At 45.7% G+C, this 21,953-nt stretch overlaps 1 long non-coding RNA gene across 2 annotated transcripts in view; it reads left to right on the top strand.

Annotated features, from left to right (window-relative positions):
- The window catches only part of LOC106728653, a 32,759-nt gene that overhangs the window by 665 nt on the left and 10,141 nt on the right, over positions 1–21,953 (top strand). Inside the window, exons 2-4 of one of the 2 annotated variants that reach the window (XR_004324774.1) lie at positions 17,099–17,147; positions 20,896–21,055; positions 21,624–21,709. This is a non-coding gene — a long non-coding RNA (uncharacterized LOC106728653). Of the gene's footprint in view, positions 1–17,098; positions 17,148–20,895; positions 21,710–21,953 lie in introns of both variants that reach the window. The other variant, XR_004324773.1, reaches the window with a different exon arrangement.

Raw genomic sequence — 21,953 nt, 5'->3', positions numbered from 1 at the left:
GCAGTGGTTTGGCGAATGCGCTTTCTGGCAGATATGATCACAGACGTGTTGTCCTTGGGGACAGAACTGGTCACAGGGCCAGGCTGCCCCATGCCCCTTTCAGCAGACGCACCTTTCGGGGCGTATCGGTTTACTGCTCCAACACCTGCAGGAATCATTTGTTTCACCCCACAATAGACGTGTGTGTGGGGAAGGCCTGACTCCCTGCCTCCTGGAGGCCTTCGCATGATTTCATCCTTGGTGGAAATAAGCTCATTTATGTGCAAGCACAGGAGGATTAGAGTTGTTTACTTTCCCGAGGAGAGGAGCGCGGGCAAGCAGGTGTCCGGCTGCGTGGAGTGGGCTTGTTTGGACCTCCCCTGGCTTCCTCCTTCCTTCCCATGTGAGAAGGAAAAATGCACTGGAGTGAAATCCACCTCCCAGAAACAGACAGGGCTGTAATTTTAGTCTGTATTTAAAAACAAAACAAAACAAAACATGTTCTAGGGGAGAAAAGTAAACTTTGCTGAAACACGGGTTCCCATCCCCAGGAATCTTGCTTCGAAAAATTTTGTGACCAGGTCTGCACTATGAACTACAGGGCAGGGGAATGTATGTTTGCAATTTTGATAGACACAGCCAAATTCTTCTCCAAGAAAGGGATGCACTGCACTGTGGGATGAGAGAGTGCCTGCCTCCCCAAACCCCTCCCACACCTGGTGCTGCTTACCTTGTGATACTTATCAGTCTGAGACGGGGAACATACCTTGTCTGGAAAAGAAGTCCTTTATATCTAAGACAGAGCAGATGTCCTTTTGTAAATTTGTGGCTGTCTCTCATCTGCCTATTCATACATATCGCCCATTTTCCCGTTGGGGCGCTCATCTTTTTTTCCTATTGTTTTTGTGAGCTCTTCACAATGAATAAAACTAGCTCTTTGTTATCAAATATTTCAGGATTGTTTCTCCACTTTGTCATTTGTCTTTTGACTGTGTTTGGGGCATTTCTCATCTGAAAGAAAACTATATAAATATTTATGTGTTCAAAGTTGTCAATATTTTCCTTTATGGTTTCTGGTTTTGTGTTCTGCTTTGCAAGGACTTCTTTATTCTGAGCTTATAAATAAATGAACTCCCCAACTCTGGTTTTTTTTCTATCTTTAAATTGTTGATTCATTGGGGAGTGATGAAAATGTTAGGTATCTTGATTGTGGCTGTGGTTTCACAGGTGTATACAGCTATTAAAATTCATCAAATTGTACGTCTGAAATACGTGTAGTTTACTGTACAGGAATTATATCACAGTAAAGTTGTTTTAAAAACAAAACCAAACAAAACAAACAAAAAAAGAAGTTCATTTTAATGGGGGGACTGAGGTAAGACTTCAGCTTTATTTTGTTCAAGTGTTAGCCAGGGATTTGACTGTCTTGCATTGAATGATACACATTTTCGCCACTGACTTGAAATGCTACCATTATCACAGTTTAAATTTCAATGTGAATTTGGAACTCTGTATTTTGTTCCAAAGGTCTGTCTCTTCTCTGTTGTAAACCTTATTTTGAATGCATTATCAAACGCTCTGTGGCTACAGGTCTAGTGCTTCCTTATGACTTTATTTTTCAATGCTTCCAGGGCAATTGTATTTTCATGTAAAACTTAGAATCTTTTTGTTAGTTTGTGACTGAAATTGCTTGGACTCTATAGATCAATTTCAGAAGAACTGATAGCTTAATGGTATTGAGCTTTTCGATTCATAGAAATGGTATGCATGCCTATTAGGTCTTTTAAAATTTCTCTCAGTAGTGTTTTCATGAATGAGTCTTTTAAGAGTTTTGTTAAAATTTTCTTTTTTAAATGTGGTATAACTGACATTTAACATTATATTAGTTTCAAATGTACAACATAATGATTCAAGATTTGTGTATCTTGCAAAATGACCACAGTAAGTCTAGTTAACATCCATCACCATACAGACAAATTTTTTTCCTGTAATCAGAAATTTTAAGGTGTACTGTCTTATTAACTTTCAAACATGTAATGCAGTATTATTAACTTGAGTCACCACACTGTACATCACATCCCCAGGACTTGTTTATTTTATACCTGCCAAGTTTGTAGCTTTTGACCACCTTCACCCATTTTGCCCAGCTCTTATCCCCCATCTCAGGCAACCACCAATCTGTTCTCTGTATCTGTGAGCTTGGCTTTTAAATTATTTTTTATTTTTTAGAGTTGACATATAAGTGAGATCATATGGTATTTGTCTTCTCCGTCTGACTTATTTCACTTAGCATGATGCCTTAAATGTATATCCATGTTGTTGCCAATGGCAAGATTTCCTTTGTTTATTGATGAATAATATTCCATTATATCTATCTATCTATCTATCTATCTATCTATCTATCTATCTATTGCATTTTCTTTATCCCAGTCATCCATTGATGGACATAAAGATTGTTTCTGTATCTTAGCTACTGTGAATAATGCTGCAATGAACATAGGGTGAATATATCTTTTTGACTTAACATTTTTCTTCAGATAAATACCCAGAAGTGGAATTACTGGGTCATATGATAGTTCTATTTTTAATTTTTCAAGGACTCTCCATACTGTTTTCTATAGTCACTGCATCAATTTACATTTCCACCAACAGTGAGCTGGGTTTCCCTTCTCTCCACATCCTCACCAGCATTTATTTCTTGTCTTTTTGATATAGTCATTCTGATGGGTGTGAGGTGATATCTCCTTGTGGTTTTGATTTGTGCTTCTCTGATGATTTGATGTTGAGCATCTTTTCATGTACCTGTTGGCCATCTGTACATACTCTTTGGGAAAAAATATCTATTATGATCTTCTGTCCATTTTTAATCAGATTACTTGATTTTATTCCCCCTATTGAGTTGTATGAGTTTTTCACATACATTGAATATTAACCCCTTACCGGATATATGATTTGCAAATATCTTCTCCCATTAGGTTGCCTTTTTCTTACATTGGTGGTTTCCTTTGCTGTGCCCAAGCTTTTTATTTGATGTCATCCCACTTGTTTATTTTTACTTCTGGTGTCAAATCCAAAAAATCATTGCCAAGACTGATGTCAACGAGCTCACCACCTGTATTTTCTTTCAGGAGTTTTGTGGTTTCCAGTCTTACATTCAATTAAGGTCTTTATTCCGTTGTGAATTGATTTTGTGTATGGTGTTAGACAGTGGTCCGGTTTCACTCTTTTGCACGTGGGATCAACTGTATATTAAGCACAGGAGTAGAGATATGGAGTAGGCAGTTGGATGGACAGTTCAGGAATTCAGTGTTGAGATCTGAGACACCAATTTGGGAGACAGCACCATGTAGAAGGAATTTAAGTCCACGAGGCAGAATGAGGTCTTCCACAGAGTGAGTGAGAGAAAGAGTCTTGAAGGTTATAACAGTAAATATTTTTTCCCTGTGTTTATGATTTTTCTTTTACCAGGGTCACCTTTTGTTTCTTTGTCATATTCTTCTGATGATTTTATCCTCCATTTTTTAAACACAGGAGAATTTTCCATCTTGTCTTTAGTCCACTATTCAAACCTGCCACTCCACCTCCCCAGTATTTTAAAGGTGCATTTTAATCTTATAAAAATGTTTCTTTAATCTCTTGCCTTGGGAAAGATGGAAGATACTGGGAGCCAACTGACAAAATAACAGGTTCTCTATTTACATTTGGAGATAATCAAACAAGTTAGACTGAAATAGTTACAAAGTTATCTGTGAGCGGGCAGGGGATGCTTAATATCTATGTCAAAAAGTGAAAGAGAAGCATCACAAATATTAAGCATTTAAAATATGTGCACAGTATTTTTACATGTGTGTTAGTCTTGGTCCAGACAGGACAGAGGAACCACACAGTCATTTGAGCAGAGGAAGTTTAACACAGAGAGTTATGAGCCATGCAAGGGACTGAAGTAAGAGGGATTGGCTAGTAAGAATAAAAAGAAAAACTCTAAAGAATTTGGGAATAGCAGAAGGAGCAGCCACCATCAGTAGGGCTGAGATGGGAGCTCCCAGGAGGGGATCTGTCCTCTGCAGCCACCAGGGCTGAGGTCCAGATCTTGTGAGAGATGGCGTGGCTGTTATTACTTACAGCATTAAACACCTAGGACTGATTTAATAAAAGTTGTGCAAGACTAATATTATTTTTATAAGACATTTACAAGAGAATTAAAGAGACCTAAACAAATGGGGAAACCTACCATGTTCATAAATTGGAAGACTAAATATTGACAAGCTGTCAATTCCTCAAAACTGATCTGTAGATTCAGTGCAATGCCAATAAAATCCCAGCAGGGGCGTGTGTGTGTGCTTGTGCGTAAAAGCATTTGCAAGGATGTGGAGCAACTGGAATTTTCATATACTTCTCACCAGAAAACTAGCAGAATTCACTAAACCGGAGCCTTGCATAACTCAGATTCTAGCAATTTCTTTCCTAAGAATATAACCAACAGAAATGCACACACGTTCATCAAAAGTGCACCCATCTTTATACGAACGGTCATAGCAGCGTGACCTGCAGTACAGCGCAAAGCAGAAAACAACCTATTTATCCATCAGCAGCAGAATGTGTGCAGTGCTGTGTGTTCGCCCAGCAGGGTGACACCGGTCAGTGAGAGTGAACGGTCTGCACAGCAGTTGCGTGAGTCTCACATATGTGAGGGGGTTGCTATTGTGTTGAAGTCAGACACAAAAGGGCATATTCTTTGTAATTCTATACATGTGAAGGCCAAATTAGGGGTAAAAACTAATTTACGGTGTCAGGAGAGTGGGGAATATTGAAGAAGAAGATTGCTTCTGACTGTATTTCTTGGGGGAGGGTAGAGCTCAGTGGCAGAGCGTGTGCTTAACATGCACAAAGTCCTGGGTTCAACCCCCAGTGCTTCCATTAAAAAACCTAACCCTCCTCAACCCCTCTAAGATGTAATAAATTAAAAAAAAAAAAAGGAATACTCTATTTCTTGATCTGGGTGCTAGTTACAAGGGTGTGTTCACTGAAAATTCATTGGGTCTTACACTTATGATTTATGCATTTTTCTGTTTTGTTAAATAGCAGTTTATTGAGATACACAATTGACCCTTGAACAATGCAGGTTTGAACTGTGTGGGTCCATTTATTCCTGGATATTTTCAAGAGTAAATACCGCAGTGCCACACATCCAGGTGGTTGATCTGCCCTGGGGACGAGGGAGCTGTGGATGTGAGGGCCGACTGTGAAGTCATACTCAGATTTTTGACTAGGTGGGTGACGGGATGATGCCTCTGCCCACTGCATTGTTCAAGGGTCAACTGTAATTCATGTTCCATAAAATCCACCATCTAAAGGGTACGAGTCAGGGTTTTAGAGGGATTCGCGGAGTCATGCAAACACTACTGCTATCTAATCCTGAGTGCTTCCCCATCCCCCAGAGAAGCCCTGTGCCCCCAGCAGGGAGCCCCCACCCCTCATCCTGGAGATGGAACCTACCTTCTGCCTCCAGGGATTTGCCCAGTTTGCACACTTCACACAAATGCAGTGTGAAGCTCTCTTTCACTGGCCACGTGCTGTCAAGGCTCCCCCGTGCCATTGCCTGAACCAGCATGTCCTTCTTGTGGCTGAGTAGTGTACTGTTGTATGCGTATACCACTTTCTGTTACTCCATTTATCAGCTGAAAAAATGTTCTCTACAAGATTAATCAATATTTTGCCATCTGGATGTGCTTCTCCATTTCATAATGGACAGAATTGTAAGATAGCAGTTTGGACACTAGAGGGAGACTTTAATTTTGTTTTTGTTTTTTTTGACTTTTCACACACTGACAAAGAATGCTCAGATGAAACCCCTTCCAAACTCGAGATAAATCCGCACTGATTTGATGTCACATTTTCTGAGACAAGATGTTGCCAGTGATGCTGATACTTAAACGTCTCCTTGAGTTTGCCTCACAGAGTTGAGGGGACCACACGTGTTTTTCTAAGCCTAGTGAGTGGCTTTGGGTCAGAGTCCCCCTGGCCTCCGCAGACCCTCTCTGCCTCCCCAGTCTCTGGTTCTATCCCTGTCTGGGCAGCTCTGTGCAGGTGCACCTGATCAGCCCTCACCTGCATCCCACACGGCACACCCCGGCCTCCTTCTCCAGGGCGGCCCACCTGTGCACGGGGGTGCAGCCTGGAGTGTGGGGAGTTAGTCTTCCAAGAAGTAGGCTTGGGCCAGCAGGAGTGGGGAACAGTGCATGAATTATCCTCCTTTGCCTCGTCCGAGGGCCAGTCCCAATCTACTGTTACCGGGACTTTTTTGGGTGTCCTGGATTGAACAGTCACTCATGTTGGGCAGGGACTGGCTGGGCAGGGGTCCCCGCGTTGGCTCTGCTGCCCTCCCTGCTCAGTCACCTTGTCCCTCATGTCTGCCGACAGGATCATCCTTTTAATAAAATAGTAGCTCATGAGCTTTCTGCTTTAGGCTCAGATTTTTGAGAAACTCAGAGATAGAATGAAGGGGAAAAAAAAAAGAATCAACTTCATTGCTCAGGAATCAGTCTGGTTGCTTGGATTTGGGTGCTAGAACACAAAACATAACCTAATTCTCCCACATACCTGGGAAAAGTGTGTTTCAGGTGTATTGATTTTCCTAATACAGTCACTTAGGCCAATAACTAAATCAAGTTAACATCAGCGAAACCCTGGACGGACTGACTCTCCGGCCATTCGCTCCTGCTCGGCTTCTTCCTGGCAATTACTTTCCTCCTGACTCTCACGTTCCCAGAGGGGGGAACAGTGATTATAAAACACGACCCTGCTCCCTGGCCAGAGCAGCCGTCAAACATGAGCCAGTCTGGGGCCTCCCCCAGGCCTGCGGGTTTGGGGAGGAGGGACTGTGAGCAGCGCCCCTGGTCTGCGGCTCGGGGCACAGCAAACACGTGCCTCTCACTCCTGAGTCAGTGCCTCTTCTGTTGTGGGGGAACCTACTCCTCTTATAAACAGGTGAACAACTGGCATCATGTGTTGTTTCTGAGGTGGAAAATACAAATTTTTGCTGCTTTTTGACTAGTCCTTCATTTAAAAAATATTTCCTTGATAACTTTTTACACGTTAGTTACTCATTTTTAAAAAGACTTTTTACTGGAGCATAGCATAGAGACACAAAAGTGTGTGAACTGTAAGTATGAAACCTGATTAAACGTCACAAAGTAAACACATAATTATAATCATCACTCTGGTTAGGGAAAAGAACACTGCTGTCTCCTAGGAAGACCCTCTCTGGTCCCCGTTTGTCACTACCCACTTCTGCCCTGACACCAAGGAGAGCCACTGTCGTGGCCTCTAACCCTGGAGGTTAATGTCTGGGTTAAAACCAGGTGCCGCCCAGGTGCTTCTGATGCAAAACTGGATCTGAGAACCCCTGCTCTTCATGCTGTTGGCTGAGCATTTTTCTAACCTGATTATGCATATTTTTGCAAAGCAAGGCTGGCATGTTAAAAAAAAACCATGAAAATAAGAAAACATACAGAAAGAAGAGAAAAACAGGTGTCTTTGGACATTAACCAATAGATCTATTTCTGCATTGTCTATATCTGTTTACATTTTTTCAGAAGACAAATGTACACGCATTTTATCGTCTGCAGGTCTCACTGCTAGGAGTGCTGCTCTGTTCGTGTGATTTATTACCCCCAGAAGTACAGTCTGGGCTCCACTGTCATTGCTTGGATGCAGTAATGGACTGTTAGCTCTTCCAAGCACGTAGACATAAATACACTGGAGAAGGTGGGAGGTGTCCACTTGTGTGAAATATTATTGTTTGGTATAACTGTTTTGTTATTTTTGTCTGAAAATATGACAACATGAAAAACTAATGTAAAAGTGGTAGGAAATGTATGTTTTCCGGTGAAGCCAGCAGGCTCTGGAAAGCCTGACCCACGTTCCACGGGGCTGTCAGCCCCCCCACCACGGATCTGTGCATGGCGTGTGAATGCAACTGTGTTTAATAAAATAGTGGTTTTCCATGGGTCTGTCTGGACAGATGTTTCTCACTCGTCATCAAACCCTATAAAAGTGCCTGGTGAGGTTTAACTATTTAGGACAGAACTTTACAGTAAAAGCACTGAGTGTAACAGTCTCACAACAGAAGAACAAAGGAGTTGGATAGTTTTTGGAAAAGTTTGAGATGAACTGGTTGAAGTCATTGATGGACTCTGGAGAAACACAAACGAGTTAGACGTTGTCTGAGATTCCGACCGACTTGCCAGGGCTGTGGTTTCTGCAGGAACGTGAATACGGGCTGCCATTTTAGCTCAAGCTGGGGTCTTCGTCTTAAAGGGGATTACTGAGTCGTGGGAAGGACTGCTCATGTGCGGGGCCTCTTGCTCTGGGCCCTCGATGGGCCTCACTCTGGTTCAAGGTCGTGACTGTCATTGTCGTCATAGCTGATACTGAACACTAGCAACGGGCCAGGCTCTGTCACGAGAGTCCTCATGTGCCAGCTCATGCAACCCTCCCTAGAGCCTTAAGGGTAAGAACTGTCCGTCTTACTGGGGAAGGAACTTAAACGAGAGTTAAGTAACCTGCCTGGGACCACTCAGCTAGTGAGAGCCAGGACAGAAATCCAGGCTGCTTGTTTCCTGAGCCCACCCTCAACCACTATGTGACGCTGCCTTTCCGTCTCATGTGAACCTGACACCGACGATAAATGATGTGGGTCATTGCTCCCTCCACGCAGTTGAGGATGGCGGGGCTCAGAGAGGGGAGGGAACCGGAGAGCCCACAGGGCCGACCAGCAGCTGGGCCAGTCCGCGGGCCACTTCCCCCGCTGCCCTCCACGCGCCTCACACACACTTCCCGGTGTCTTTGCTTTTTGTGTTTTGCTCTGGTGCTGCTGTTCCCAGCATTTGTCCAAGAACCAGACAGTCTTCTGGAGCTCTGTCCTTTTCCAGTGAAGAAATGGAGGATGTGGGCTTACCTGGGCTCTGCAGAGACAACATAAGGCTTCTAATCCCACCAGCCCTGCTTCGTAGAATGTGTGAGTGGTGCTCAGAGGAAACAGAGGGTCAGTTGCAGTCTGAACCCCTGGCGTTTATTTCTGGGTGATGGCAGGCTGCTCATTAGACCCAGATCTGCTTGGATTTATACTGGCTGCTATTACATACCCCCACCCCTTACTGAAGCATAGTTGATTTACAGTGTTTCAGGTGTACAGTGAAGTGCTTCCGTCTTTGCCGTCCTTCATGGTGACACTAACCTCTGCGATTTCTCTCAGAAATGCTCTCGGTGTTACTTCTGCTTTGCCTACCATACCAGTCTTCACTCCATGGGTCAGGGGGTCACTGTGGGACTTATGTCAGTTCTGAGTATATTTATTCCAATGATCCCTCACAGGATGGGCCTGTGAGCCCACAGGACACGCTGTGAGACAAACTGAGACCAAGACTATTTATCAGCTGTCCTTCCATAAGCCCCACTCTGACCATTCACCCTGAGTGGCACCTGTGCCCCCTGGACTGGTGTCAGTTCAGAGCCAATTCCTCCGACCTTCTGAAGATGGGGTATCTCTCCTCCACACAGTCATCCTCCCTGACAGAGTGGACAAAGCTTTATGTCATGTCCACAAACACCGTCAGCTGAGGACCCTCTAAGCGACACCGTGAAGCACTGCGGCCCCTCCCTTGTCTGCTCAGGAGCCGCAGGTGGACCGCTGCTGACTCTTCATCCACACGCGGCCTTGCTTCCACGGCCCTTCAGCCTCCAGGCCCCCTGGACGTGCGAGGTGTGTCGTTTCAAGAAGAGACGTGCTTAGATACAGTGAGATTTCTTGAACTTCAGTACAGGATGCTGACTCTCAATACACAGAGGTATACATTGAGAGAAATTTATATAGACTGTAATTATCAATATTTTTCTTATATAAACGTATGGGGAATTTATAGAATTTGAGGGAAAATACAAAAAATTACCCATACTTCTGCTATGGAACAACTGCAGTGAATATTTTTGTGTGAAACTTCAGTGGTTTTTGGATGTATTTACATCCACATTTCTATCTATATCTAGTGTTATTAAATCTATAGATCTTACCTATACTGATACATTTATTTGACATAAAATGGATATACGATTTGGAGATATTTTTTAATGTACTACATTACCTGCATATAAATCATCTAGAATGTGATTTTTAACAATTTCCCGGTGTTCCATCGTTTAAATTAGTTGTAATTTCCTAACCAATTCTCTGGCTTAAAATCTCTGAACAGCACTTGAGCCCCTTAACTTTAGAATACAATTCTAAGTGTTTAGAATGCACACGTTGAAATGTAGTTCGAGTTAAAAGGATTACATGGATGGTCATTTGTTTAAAGCTGCATATTTTAGACACAGAAGAAACGCCATCCATGGTTTTGTCTCCGTGCATCGTGGACACTTTTGTGCACGTGGGGAGCACACGGGTCGGAAGGTCTGCGAGCCTGACGGATGAGTCTGGGAAGAACATGTTCTTGTTCTGACAGTGTCGGCTCCCCCGCCCTGCCTCATCCTCATCCTCCGGGAGCGCCCGCCACGTTTCACTTCCTCCATTTTGAAGTTTCAAACAGTCACAGCCCATGAGGCAGGGTGACAGAAGACCATCCGTCAGTGTAAGTTGGCGCCCAGCTCGTGGGTCCTGTCCAGGTTACTGAGACCCTTGGAATGTAAACCTGTTTTCCTTACTGAAGCAGCAGGTCGTGGTGCAGTGGGGATTCTGACACTGACTGCATTTCTAAAGCCTGAGACATGTTTGTAAGTTGAATTTTCAGAGCATTCTTTGTCCTGCTGGGAAGGCTGTTCACTAGCAGTGGGTCAGCATCATTCCTGAAAGTATTGATTTTCAGTGGCCAGAGAACAGTCCCCGCATGCCGGCTAGAAGGGAGAAATGAAGTTGAGCTGCTATTAATTTTGTTGTTATTCTTTTTGAAATCATTACCTTTGAACATCTGAAGGCTGACCTGGAGAATCAGCATTAAAATCAGTGCCAAAAAAAAAAGAGCCTCCAGCTGGACCTGAGTTAACCTACACTGGAAGTGTCTTAAACAGCTTTTGTCTTGAGTGCATGTGGAGGAAAGGTGACCTTTACTGCAGGCTACACTACCCGTTCCTTCTGGGGAAGTGTCTTTAGTAAGGGCTGTAGAGAGGGGATGGATGCCCGGGAAGAGCATTTCTGAGTTTTCCCGGAGAGGCGGGCTTTGATCGCAGTGAGACTTCCCGGGGCTGTCAGTTTGGACCCGGTGCCCAGGTGTGTGCGTGTTGCTGCAAAACTGACGTGCAGGTCCCCACACAGCCTACACCAGCTGAAGAGGCGGGGAAAACGGTCGTCACTGAGGCCCTCACAGCTCGCTGTCCATGGTCCTGCCCGCAGAAGGGCGCCCAGAGTGACTGTGCGGTGCTGGGGGTGCCCGGGGTCGGGGACCGTGGAGGGCAGGAGACCACAGCTGCCCGATGGGCTTTGCTGCTGCCCAGCGCGGTCCCTGGCCCCAGTGCAGCCTGAGTGGGCGGGAAAGCGTGCGTGTTTACTGGCCTTGGAGGTCTAGGAGGGAATTTGAAGAAGTCTTTCAATATTTGTATTTGATGTTTTATACTAAAGGGGTCCTTGCTGACCGCCGCTCACATTCTCCTTTCAGCACTCACTCTTCCTTAAACATCTAAAAATAATTGTTATTTCTAATAAAATGATGATTTTATTTTGAGGGTGGAAAGTCAGAATTTTCTGTACATTTTTTACCTTTCTATCTGACTTTTAACAAAGCTGGTGCCCTCGTGAGACATAAAATGGCCTTCTCTGTGTCTCTTAAATTCACTGCTTCTCTCTTCTCATTCCCTTTAATTCCAGAGCAGGAGGAAAAAGATTAACAGAGATATAGCCCTGCTGTCCTTTCCAATAAAAAAAAATCATTTTCCTAAAACCCTGAAAGCCAGAAGCCGGGTGTGATTTTTCTTGCTGGTTGGGTCGCATATGCAATCTACCAGGCTGTTGAATTATTGATGCTGTATTTCTTTTGTCTTAATTTGGTAATACTTCCTGTAAACGCAACTTCACTCTGGGCTTTCATCCTGATTTCGTGCTTTATTTTAGCCCACGACAACCATTAATAATTTAACGTCCAAGGTTACACATTATCAGTCTCCTTTGGTGATCTTCAGGGCAACACGGATGGAAATGAATTTCCCTCTGTGTTCCCGGATGTCTGCTATGGGAAGATACAGCCGCACTGTTGTCTGAGGCATAAGCATGACCACAGATCAACATGGTTGCCCAGCGTGCACACGTTAGGGTACAGGTTCACTAGAGGCTGCTTTCCACAGGTGAGTTTAACAAGTGTCTTGTGATAAAGTTTCTTTGCTTTTATGTTGCTTTACTGCATCCCCAGATTCTTGACTGAGGGTATTAAATGCAGTTCGGAGTTTTTGTACTGCAATTTTCTTCAATCTTCTGTTTAGGGTTTTGGTCAATGTTTCATCAGCAGAAAAGGTTATTTATTGATGTATTTATTTATTTCCCGCAGGTTGCTGTCACATTACGTGAGGGTGATTTTCTGTTCTTTATTCCTACTGGTCTCGTGATTAGGACTCCTTGTCTGACGGTCCCCTTTCTGTGCAGTTTGTTTTAGGGATGGAGGTGTTGGTGGTGGGTAAGGGGAGGGCTGGCATGTCTTTCATTTCTGAAAGATCTCCATTCCTCCCCCTCACTTCCTACTTTTTTCACTGAATCATCTCCAAGGCACATCTCCTCTGCATACATTTAATTCTTCCTGAGAGCGATCGTTCTTCCAAGCTGCCCTCTGGTCCCTTTCTCCATCTAAGGCTGTAAACTATGAAGTCCTGGTCTGGGCTCCTTAACTGGGCATTTGTTCTGGCAGTTTCTCCTTCTGGAGGTGTCTTCTGCTTCTTTACGTGGAGTCTTTTAAGCCTTCTCTTCTCCGTGCTTCACGTCCAGAGGGCCGATCTGGCGGGAGCTCTAGGTTTCCTTTTCTTCTCTTCCTCTTTTTTCTTCTCCAGTTGCAGGTAGTCTGGTGGCTGCGTTTTCTTGCTTTTCTAGAAACGCCGAACGTGTGTTCCTCCTTGATGTCCTGTTTTGGGGGAAGTAAGTGACAGGGAGATGAAGAGTCAGGCTTTCGCCATTATTCTGCTAATCTGAGGTTCCCCAAGTATCTGTCCTCTTTCCTCTGATTCTTTCAATGTTTCTTCTACCTTCACTGTTGTTACTTATGCCTTCCCTGCATTCCAGTAACTCGATTCTCAGCAAGTCTATGTATGGCCTTGCATTTTGCAGCACAATTCAATCTCTAACGGTCTTTTAATTTCAACTGGCTTTCTTCACTCCAAGATTTTTTCTTTTCACCTTATTCTTTTGTTTTGCCATCTAGGTTTCGAATTCTTCAAGTTGTCTTGAGCTTGTATTCTTAAGCTCTTCTACAGCATAAAACGTTTGTTTTATCCCATCCTTTGGGTAACATTTTCTTCCAGAATGAGTTCTTCTTCTTAGTTCCTCACTTTTCTTTTCTTTTTTGTATATATATGTGTGTGAATATATATATATATATATATATATATATATGTATACATATACACACACACACATATATATATGTTTATTGAAGTATAGTCAGTTTACAATGTTGTGTCAGTTTCTGGTGTACAGCATAATGCTCAGTCATACATGAACATACATATATACGTTTTCATATTCTTTTTCACCATAAGTTACTACAAGATATTGAATATAGTTCCCTGTGCTGTACAGTATGAACTTGTTGTTTATCTGTTTTATATATAGTCATGTGTATCTGCAAGTCTCGAACTCCCAGTTTATCCCTTCTTACCCCCTTTCCTCCTGGTACCCACCAGTTTGTTTTCTATGTCTGTGAGTCTGTTTCTGCTTTGTAAATAAGTTCGTTACGAAGTGCACAGCACAGTCCACAGCATTCCAGTCTCCCTGGGTGGCACAGCATGACCAAGTCCCTGGACCTTTGGGACATTGTTTGTATGGGACACGCACACCTGCCGTAGTCGAGGTGTGTGAGCCACCTTAAGGAAGGTGAGCCTACATTTCCCACCATTTTTACATCATTCTGCAGCATCGCTGGGGCCGCTCACAGCTCCCCAAATTCAGGCACCTCAGCTCCATTTTCAAGTGTTACTGTGAAAAGGTCAGTTCTGGCCAGATGTTAAATAACCCTTTCCCCAGAATTAGATTGTTTATTCCAGGAACACTAGCCCAGATTTCAGTGTTAAGGCTGTCAGGACCCAACACGAGTAGGTGGGAAGACCGGATGCCCCTGCCCCCTCTGTCTTCTCCATACAGTCCTGTGACCGTGGGGAATCGGGGATGCTCCCAGGATGAGCTGGGGCCGCACCATTTGGGGACGGTTCTCACCTGAGTTCTCTAGTTCTCAGCATGGGTTTCTACCTACAATTGAGTGAATCTAGTGTTGCTCCCACGAATGTGACAGTAGCTTGAATTGGCTTTGTCTCAGAATGAGAGGAGGGCTATTGGTAAGAGTTAGAATGCTGCTCTGTTTCTTTTCTGGTCCCTCCTTAAAAAGAGCAAGATGACGACACACTCTGCTTGACTTTTCCATCCCACGTGCACCTGATGAGCTAGTTAATCAGAAGCAACGTTCTGGAGCCATCTCTCCCCTGGTCCTCGGTCCACGCCTGACGGGGCTCCTTGCCGAGCCTTCATTAGTGCTGATGAGCCCAGGGAGGAAAGGCACTTCTCTCTCTGTTCCCAAGGGAATCTCATCCTGGCCGTCTCACTTTTAATCACCGCTAATAGCTACTCTGGCCCACGTTCTGAGCAGGCTCAGCTAGGGGCAGAGGAAATAGTCTGCATTAACTGGATTACTTTGAGTTTCTAGCCCTGAAAGGATGCTTCAGGACGGACTGGAGGGTGCCCGGAGAGACAGCCTGCCTCACTCAGGGCCTGCGGGGTGCGGCCCCGCGATGCTGAGCTGGTCGAGCTCCATGGCCGTCTGCCCGCTGGACGCGGGGCCCAAGAGGCTTTTCTTGTGGGCAGTGGAGATGGCAGCTGTGAGAGCAAGGTGTCCACTGTGTGGCTACTGTGATGGTCCGTGGTGACTGATTTCAGATGCTGGAAAAAGGGGAAAAGCCATAAAAGCTGAGAGTGCGTGCAGCACCCCCACCCTCGGTTCCAGGACGTTCTCTCCTGGTACCGCGGACAGGTCTCTGCCTCAGTCTCCTCGCCTGAGGTCATCAGAGCAGCTACTGAGTGGGGTCGCTGTTAGAATGAAATCTTAGGAGCTACAGAGAGGCTTCAAACAGTGCCGGCTAAATAATGTTATTTCCATTTCACCAAATTTAAATTTCACTTCCTTGAGTTGGAGGTAAAATTCCCGGAGGCTCTGCAGTGAGAGCCGCATCCCCAGCACCGTGGTTTGTTCTCCACAGGGGCAGCGGGCCCGCTGGGCGGGCTTCGTTTTCTGAGTCTGAGCGTGTGAAGGACGGAGGGTGGGGAGGGGCTTCCCCGTGTCCTGCGCTGTTAGAGCAACTCCGAGCAGCCAGGGCAGGCAGGCCTCAACTTCCTAATTTCAAAACTGGGAATTATGAATTGCATCCTGAAAGTATTTGTGTGAGACCCAACACCTGTCCATGGTTAATGAACTCGTGGACTTTATTTCATAAAGAAGAGCCGTATTTAAGGCGTCTGTATCGTTTTGAATGATGCCCTGACGCTGGACGTGACTGCCAGCCAGTGTGACCCCGTTGCCTGTGGGTTCCAGACCGCTGAAGCGTAGCTCTTTTAACAAGATGATCTGTCACCGTCAGCTTTTGTTTTGACAGTTACAGACAAGGATGATGTCAAGTCTAGCATCAAAATGCTCTATTTTGATCCTAAAATGAATTCTCATATTTGTTATCCATGAAAAATGAGATGTATAAAAAGGCTGCACTTCAATCAAAATTTCCAAAGTGTGCAGCAACAATGGGGCCTGCTGAGAGGGTGGTGTCATTGTCAGGAAGTTTATGGAGGGGTTAGCTTGGAGCCTGGGTGATAAGTCAAAGCTGGAGAATAATTTTTTTTTCCTTTTTGAGGGGGCAGGGGATGGAATCATAAATGCCTCATAATTTTTTCCTTTTATAATAATATTTGGTTATATTTCATACTACTAGGTTATTCATAATATTAGGTTATTTTCCATATATTTCATATAGAAAGAAACATCTCCAATTTGCCCTGATTTCAGCTCCTGGAGAGAAATTGATCATTCTGACTAAATATGCAGAGTCTGCCGTGTTTAGCAAGAGGTTAATATTTTTAAATCTCTAAATGGATTTGCTGGCAGCTCAATGCTCTTTTAATTTAACTTAGCCCATACACTGGCCTAATTAAGGTCAATTTATCACAAAAGTATTCTGCTCCAGAACCCAGAGCAAGAGTTTTGGGAAATTGAAGAAAGAAGGCAGTGATGCTGGAAGTACTGGGACACTGCCTCCCTGACCAGCCAGCAGCATTCCCAGCATTCCAGGTTGGGATAGAGAGCTCCCCAGCGAGGGGCCAGGGCTTCCAGCAGCGCGCACTGAAGAGCACTCAGTCTTGGCCTCCACCCAGTGTCCACTGACGTCCTGTGGGGACTGATCTCACTCAGGTCTGCGGATGTTTATTGAGGGCTTGCTGTGCCCCCAGCCATTCCTCATTCCTCATCTGCACATGACCGTCAGGAACAGTCAGAAGGAATGCTTATGTGGTTCTAACTTGGCCTATTCATCAGACATTTAGAAAACCACCGTCAATTCTGTGGGCAAACTCCTGGCTTTCTCTAAAAAGCAAATGTCCTCAAAATGCTTATTAAAATTGAAAGGCAAAATATAAATTACAATTCCAAAATTTTGAATAAAATTTTAGAAAGGTTATATATCTTTTTTTTGAAAAATTGAATTAAGCATTATTAGTCTATAAAGATTTTTAAGGATAATGCATTTGCAAAAGTAAACTGAGCACAGGTTAGTGTTCAGTGTCCATCCAGCTGCCATCACACACAAGCGTGTTTACTCCACACATGTCTAGAGCTACCTTTAGACCTGGGCGTGCAATGCAGTTTTAATGAGCTATATTGTTTGCTTCATTTTGCAGAATGTCCCTGAGCTGCCCAGTGGGACTGCTGTGAATACCACGGTAATGTGTGAGTACTTTTGGGAACAGGAGGAGAAGCAAGCCAGTGGGTTCGCACAAGGTCTGAGAAGGAAAGTTGAAGTCCCCTGTCCTCTGGTGTCCCAAGCACTCCCGTGCGGGTCTGGTGTCCTTTCTGATGTCCAGGCCTGCTCCGCGCAGGCACAGTGGCCTCTTAGACTCGGCTCGCTGTGCAGAGCAGTGTTTCCTTGGGGCTGGAGCAGTGCTGGTCACCTGGGTGGACTGCTGGGGTTATGAACAGTGATGCCAGCATGGAGCACTGGATCCCAAGTGACCAACAGGCCCGCGGGTTCTTGAGCCGGTTTATTTGTTACTGGTTTAGTCCGGAGGAGGGCCTCTGAAGTGTGGGGTCCAGGCAGAACCCTGTCCTCTGGGATGACCCTCACAGTCGTTTGTGGGAAGTTCTGCAGACAAAGCCACCCCACCCCCCCAGCCTCCAACACGCCTCATGGAAACAGTTTCACGGAGAAGGATGTTCACCTTGCCCACTGTAGGAGCACAGTGTTGGAAACAGCTCAAGTTGATGTTTTGTGGTCTTGGTTATGGGTCAATATAAAAAAATGCAGAAGGAAGCAAGATGGCGGAGTAGAAGGACGCTTGTAGCTCACCCTCTCCCACAAATACACCAAAACTCACATCTACGGACCCACTCAACCAACCAGGGCACCCGCCGAACTCCGACAGAACATCGCCCTCTTCGAAACAGAAAGATGCCAAAAATCTGGTAGGAAAAAAGGGAAAAAGAAAGAAGAAAAAGCAAAACACTGCGGGACCGATCCCGCAGGGAGGGAGTGGCAAAGGAGGACTGGCGCTCGTTCGCTGGGTCTCCCCTCTCCAACGGAGAGGCCAGCAGGATGGAGGGGGAGCCTCCGAGGCTCACATCTGCCCTGAGCACCCCTTGACCGACAGAACTGAGTTAAACGGGCACAAAGGGTCCCCATGACACCCAGCCCGAGATGCGAGCCGGCAGCTGGGGCCGGGGCAGGCGGACCAAGCCGGGTGGAGGACGGGGCGGCTGCGCTGGGGCGGCCCCGGGGGCTGCAGGGGGCTGCGCACCATGGCCGGGAGGGGACACGGAGCAGAACCACCTCGGTCCCCCATAAATTGCGAACAAAGCAAAGCAACACGACTGGTGTGCCCTGGGGGTAGGGGCGCCATAGCTTTTGTCTCCTCAGACCCGCGGCGCCATCACCGGCGCTTCTCGCAAGAAGAGAGGCGGGCGCAGCCACAGCCGCGTGTCCTCCTGTGCGAGCGCCCGGGCGGGGGCGGGGCGGGGCGGGGCCGGTCTGAATCCGCACCCGGGGCTGCGCAACCTCCTGGGCAGGACTGACACTTGTTTACAGCAGGAGGCAGATGGGATCTTTCTGCCCTGGCACCTCAGAGAACTCCTGCCGCCAAGACCAACAAGGAGCTGAGATTTGGCCCGGAGCAGGGGCGGGGCCGTTCCGCGGTCTTCCCCGAGCTGGCCTTCGGAGCGCCGACCCGAGGCGGATAGGGCAGCCGCACAGAGCAGCGGAGCGACCGGTTCCCGGAGAGGGTGGGCGGCAACCCGCTTTCCTGGAAGGAACGCAGCACCTGACCGCGGTGCTGGGAGGGGGCGCGATCCACCCACCTGCCTCCATCTGACTGTGGCATCGGGAGGGGGAGTGACCCACCTGCCCACCGGATAAGAGCTCAGCACCTGACCAAGTGTTGGGAGGGGGCGCGATCTGCTAGCCGACAGCCACTGGGAGCAGCACAGACGAGGGCGCCAACAGAGGGCCTCTGGAAACAGCAAGCCAAGTTCGTGAGACAGGGCGAAGACACAAAGACCTCTCAATAAAATCATTAAGAGCACTCCGTCTCCAGGAGAACTAGGTAACTGAGACTCCTTAAGCCACAGTGCCAGAGAGATATGAGCAATATGAGGAAGCAGAGGAACCACTCCCAATTAAAAGATCAAGAGAAATCCCCTGAGAGCATGATCAAGGAAACAGACATTGATGGTCTACTAGATCAAGATTTCAAAAAAGAAGTGATCAAAGTACTGAAGGAACTAAAAGAAATAGTGTTTAGAGATATAAAATATGTCAAAAATGAAATAGAAGCTATAAAGAAGAACCAAGTAGAATTAGTAAACTCATTTGCTGAGATGAGATCTGATCTAAAGGCAGACTAGATAATGCAGACGAACGAATAAGTGATCTAGAAGACAGGACAGCAGAAAGCACCCAATCAGAACAGCTGAAAGAAAAACAAATAAAAAACAATGAAAGCAATATAAGGGACCTATGGGATAATATAAAGTGTGCCAATCTACACATAATAGGGGTCCCAGAAGGGGAAGAAAGAACAAAGGGGATTGAAAAGGTATTGGAAGAAATCATGACTGAAAACTTCCCAGACCTAAAGGAATCAGATATCCAAGTACAGGAGGCTCAGAGAGTCCCAAACAGGAAGAACCCAAACAGATCCACACCAAGACATATCATAACCAAGATGGCCAGAGTCAAGGATAAAGAAATGATCCCAAAGGCACCAAGAGAAAAACAAAGAGTGAGTTACAAGGGAACCCCCATGAGGCTCTCAGCTGATTTCTCTACACAAACACTACAGGCCAGAAGGGAGTGGCAAGATATATTCAAAGTCCTGAATGAAAAAAAGATGCAGCCTAGGATATTCTATCCAGCAAGGCTATCCTTTAGAATAGAAAGAGAGATAAAGAACTTCACAGACAAGCAAAAACTAAGAGTTTAGCAACACTAAACCCATGCTAAAAGAAATATTGACAGGTCTACACTAAATAGAAAAGAAGCAGGATGCTACAAAAATGAGAAACTCATAACTGGAAAGGAGATAACTGCCATGAATTACAAAAAGAATAAACACAAAATTGTAGAAGAAGACATCTAAATCATTAAGAGTGAGAGAGGGAAGCAAGGAAAGCCACTGTGGAAAACAGTATGGCGATTCCTCAAAAGACTAGGAATAGACTTACCATGTGACCCAGGAATCCTGCTCCTGGGCATATATCCAGAAGGAACTCTACTTCAGGATGACACCTGCACCCCAATGTTCATAGCAGCACTATTTACAATAGCCAAGACATGGAAACAGCCTAAATGTCCATCAGTAGATGACTGGGTAAAGAAGAAGTGGTATATTTATACGATGGAATACTATTCGGCCATAAAAACTGACAACATAACGCCATTTGCAGCAACATGGATGTTCCTGGAGGGTGTCATTCTGAGTGGGGTGGGCCAGAAGGAGAAAGAGGGATACCATATGAGGTCGCCATATGAGGACTCTAAAAACAAAACAAAACAAAACATAAATACAAAACAGAAATAGACTCATAGACATAGAATACAAACTTGTGGTTGCCAAGGGGGTGGGGGGTGGTAAGGGACTGACTGGAATTTTAAAATGCAGACTAGATAAACATGATTATACTGTATAGCACAGGGAAATATAAGCAAGATCTTGTGGTAGCTCATAGCAAAAAGAATGTGACAATGAATATATATATGTTCATAATATAACTGAAAAATTGTGCTCTACACTAGAACTTGACACAACATTGTAAAATGACTATTACTCAATAAAAAAATGTTTAAAAATGCAAATGAAAGGATGATGTCATCATTTACTTTATTGGCCTGGACAAGCTTCTAAGATGTATTTTCGTGTTAAAACACGAAACAACATGCATAATAAAAACCTTAAAGAATCATCTGCAACCCTGCATGTTAATGCAGAACAGAGCTGGGAAGACTCCTGGGCCTCTGCTCGTCTTCCGTGAACTGGAAGGGGGCAGCGGCAGCCTCAGGCCGGGCACCCGTCTCAGCTTGCGGACGCCAGCCGGCCTCCAGCTCCACCCCCACCCCCAGCCCCTGAGCACCTGTGCAGCCTGGGAAGGTACCCACCTGATACCACGGTGACCCCTGGGGGGGGTGGTTCCTGGAATTTGAGGGAGGTCAGTTAAGGAGGACTTTTGCTTTAATGCTATCACTTGAATATTTTAATGAACTATTTCTGTATAGTTTAGATGAGGTGGAATAGACCTGTCGTGACCTTCCTGAGGGCTGTGGGAGTCTGTGCAGAATCGGCTTACGAGAGGCTTGCAGGCCCCAGGCACTGGTTTGCTTTAACTCCACCACCTTCCATCCCACCAGGGATTCTCCTGTCTGCTCTCTTCCCTTCTCTGCTTGTCTCAGATGCTAGGCTTTCCTCTCCCATCCTGGTGGCCTCCCTTCTCCGTGGTCCCTCCCTTTGTCTGCCGTTACTCCACTGCGGTGGTGCGGCCATGAGCTCAGCAGGGCCCAGCATCCCGGCTCTGGCTCCACTGGTGTGACCCTAGAAAAGGCAGCCTTTTGAGTCTGAAGCTGCAGACTAGTTAGTTGGTACTGACTCAGATTGTGTCCTGTCTCAAAGATGCTCCTTGACCTCAGGGTGCTGATAAAGGGCTGTTCTTATTCTTTACCAGAATTGAACTGAATGGGTTCCATGTAGCCCGGAAACATCCAAGACCCTCCTGAAGCATTCGACCACTCATGAGCCAGCAGGCTCCGGGTGAGTGCAGAGGAGAGCCCGGTGTCCGAGCAACCTGAACAGCCGTGGGGGCTCTAGGTCACGGATTCATGTCATCTGACTTCCTGATGTCGGCCAAGGCACGTGTCCGGCAAAGCCACGCGTGCAGTGGAAGGTGGATGGGATCTTCTTGTGGCTGCAGCTCAGTATTCCCAGACAGATTTCGCCAAGCAGCACTCCTTTGTTTCATTTCTTTAAAAACATGGAAGTCAGACAGTCCTTGATT

This window comes from Camelus ferus, chromosome 12, assembly GCF_009834535.1.
Source record: "Camelus ferus isolate YT-003-E chromosome 12, BCGSAC_Cfer_1.0, whole genome shotgun sequence".
In the NCBI taxonomy this organism is placed as follows: Eukaryota; Metazoa; Chordata; class Mammalia; order Artiodactyla; family Camelidae; genus Camelus; species Camelus ferus.
The sequence above is the reverse complement of the archived record's forward strand: the minus strand, read 5'-3'. Positions and strand labels throughout refer to the sequence as shown.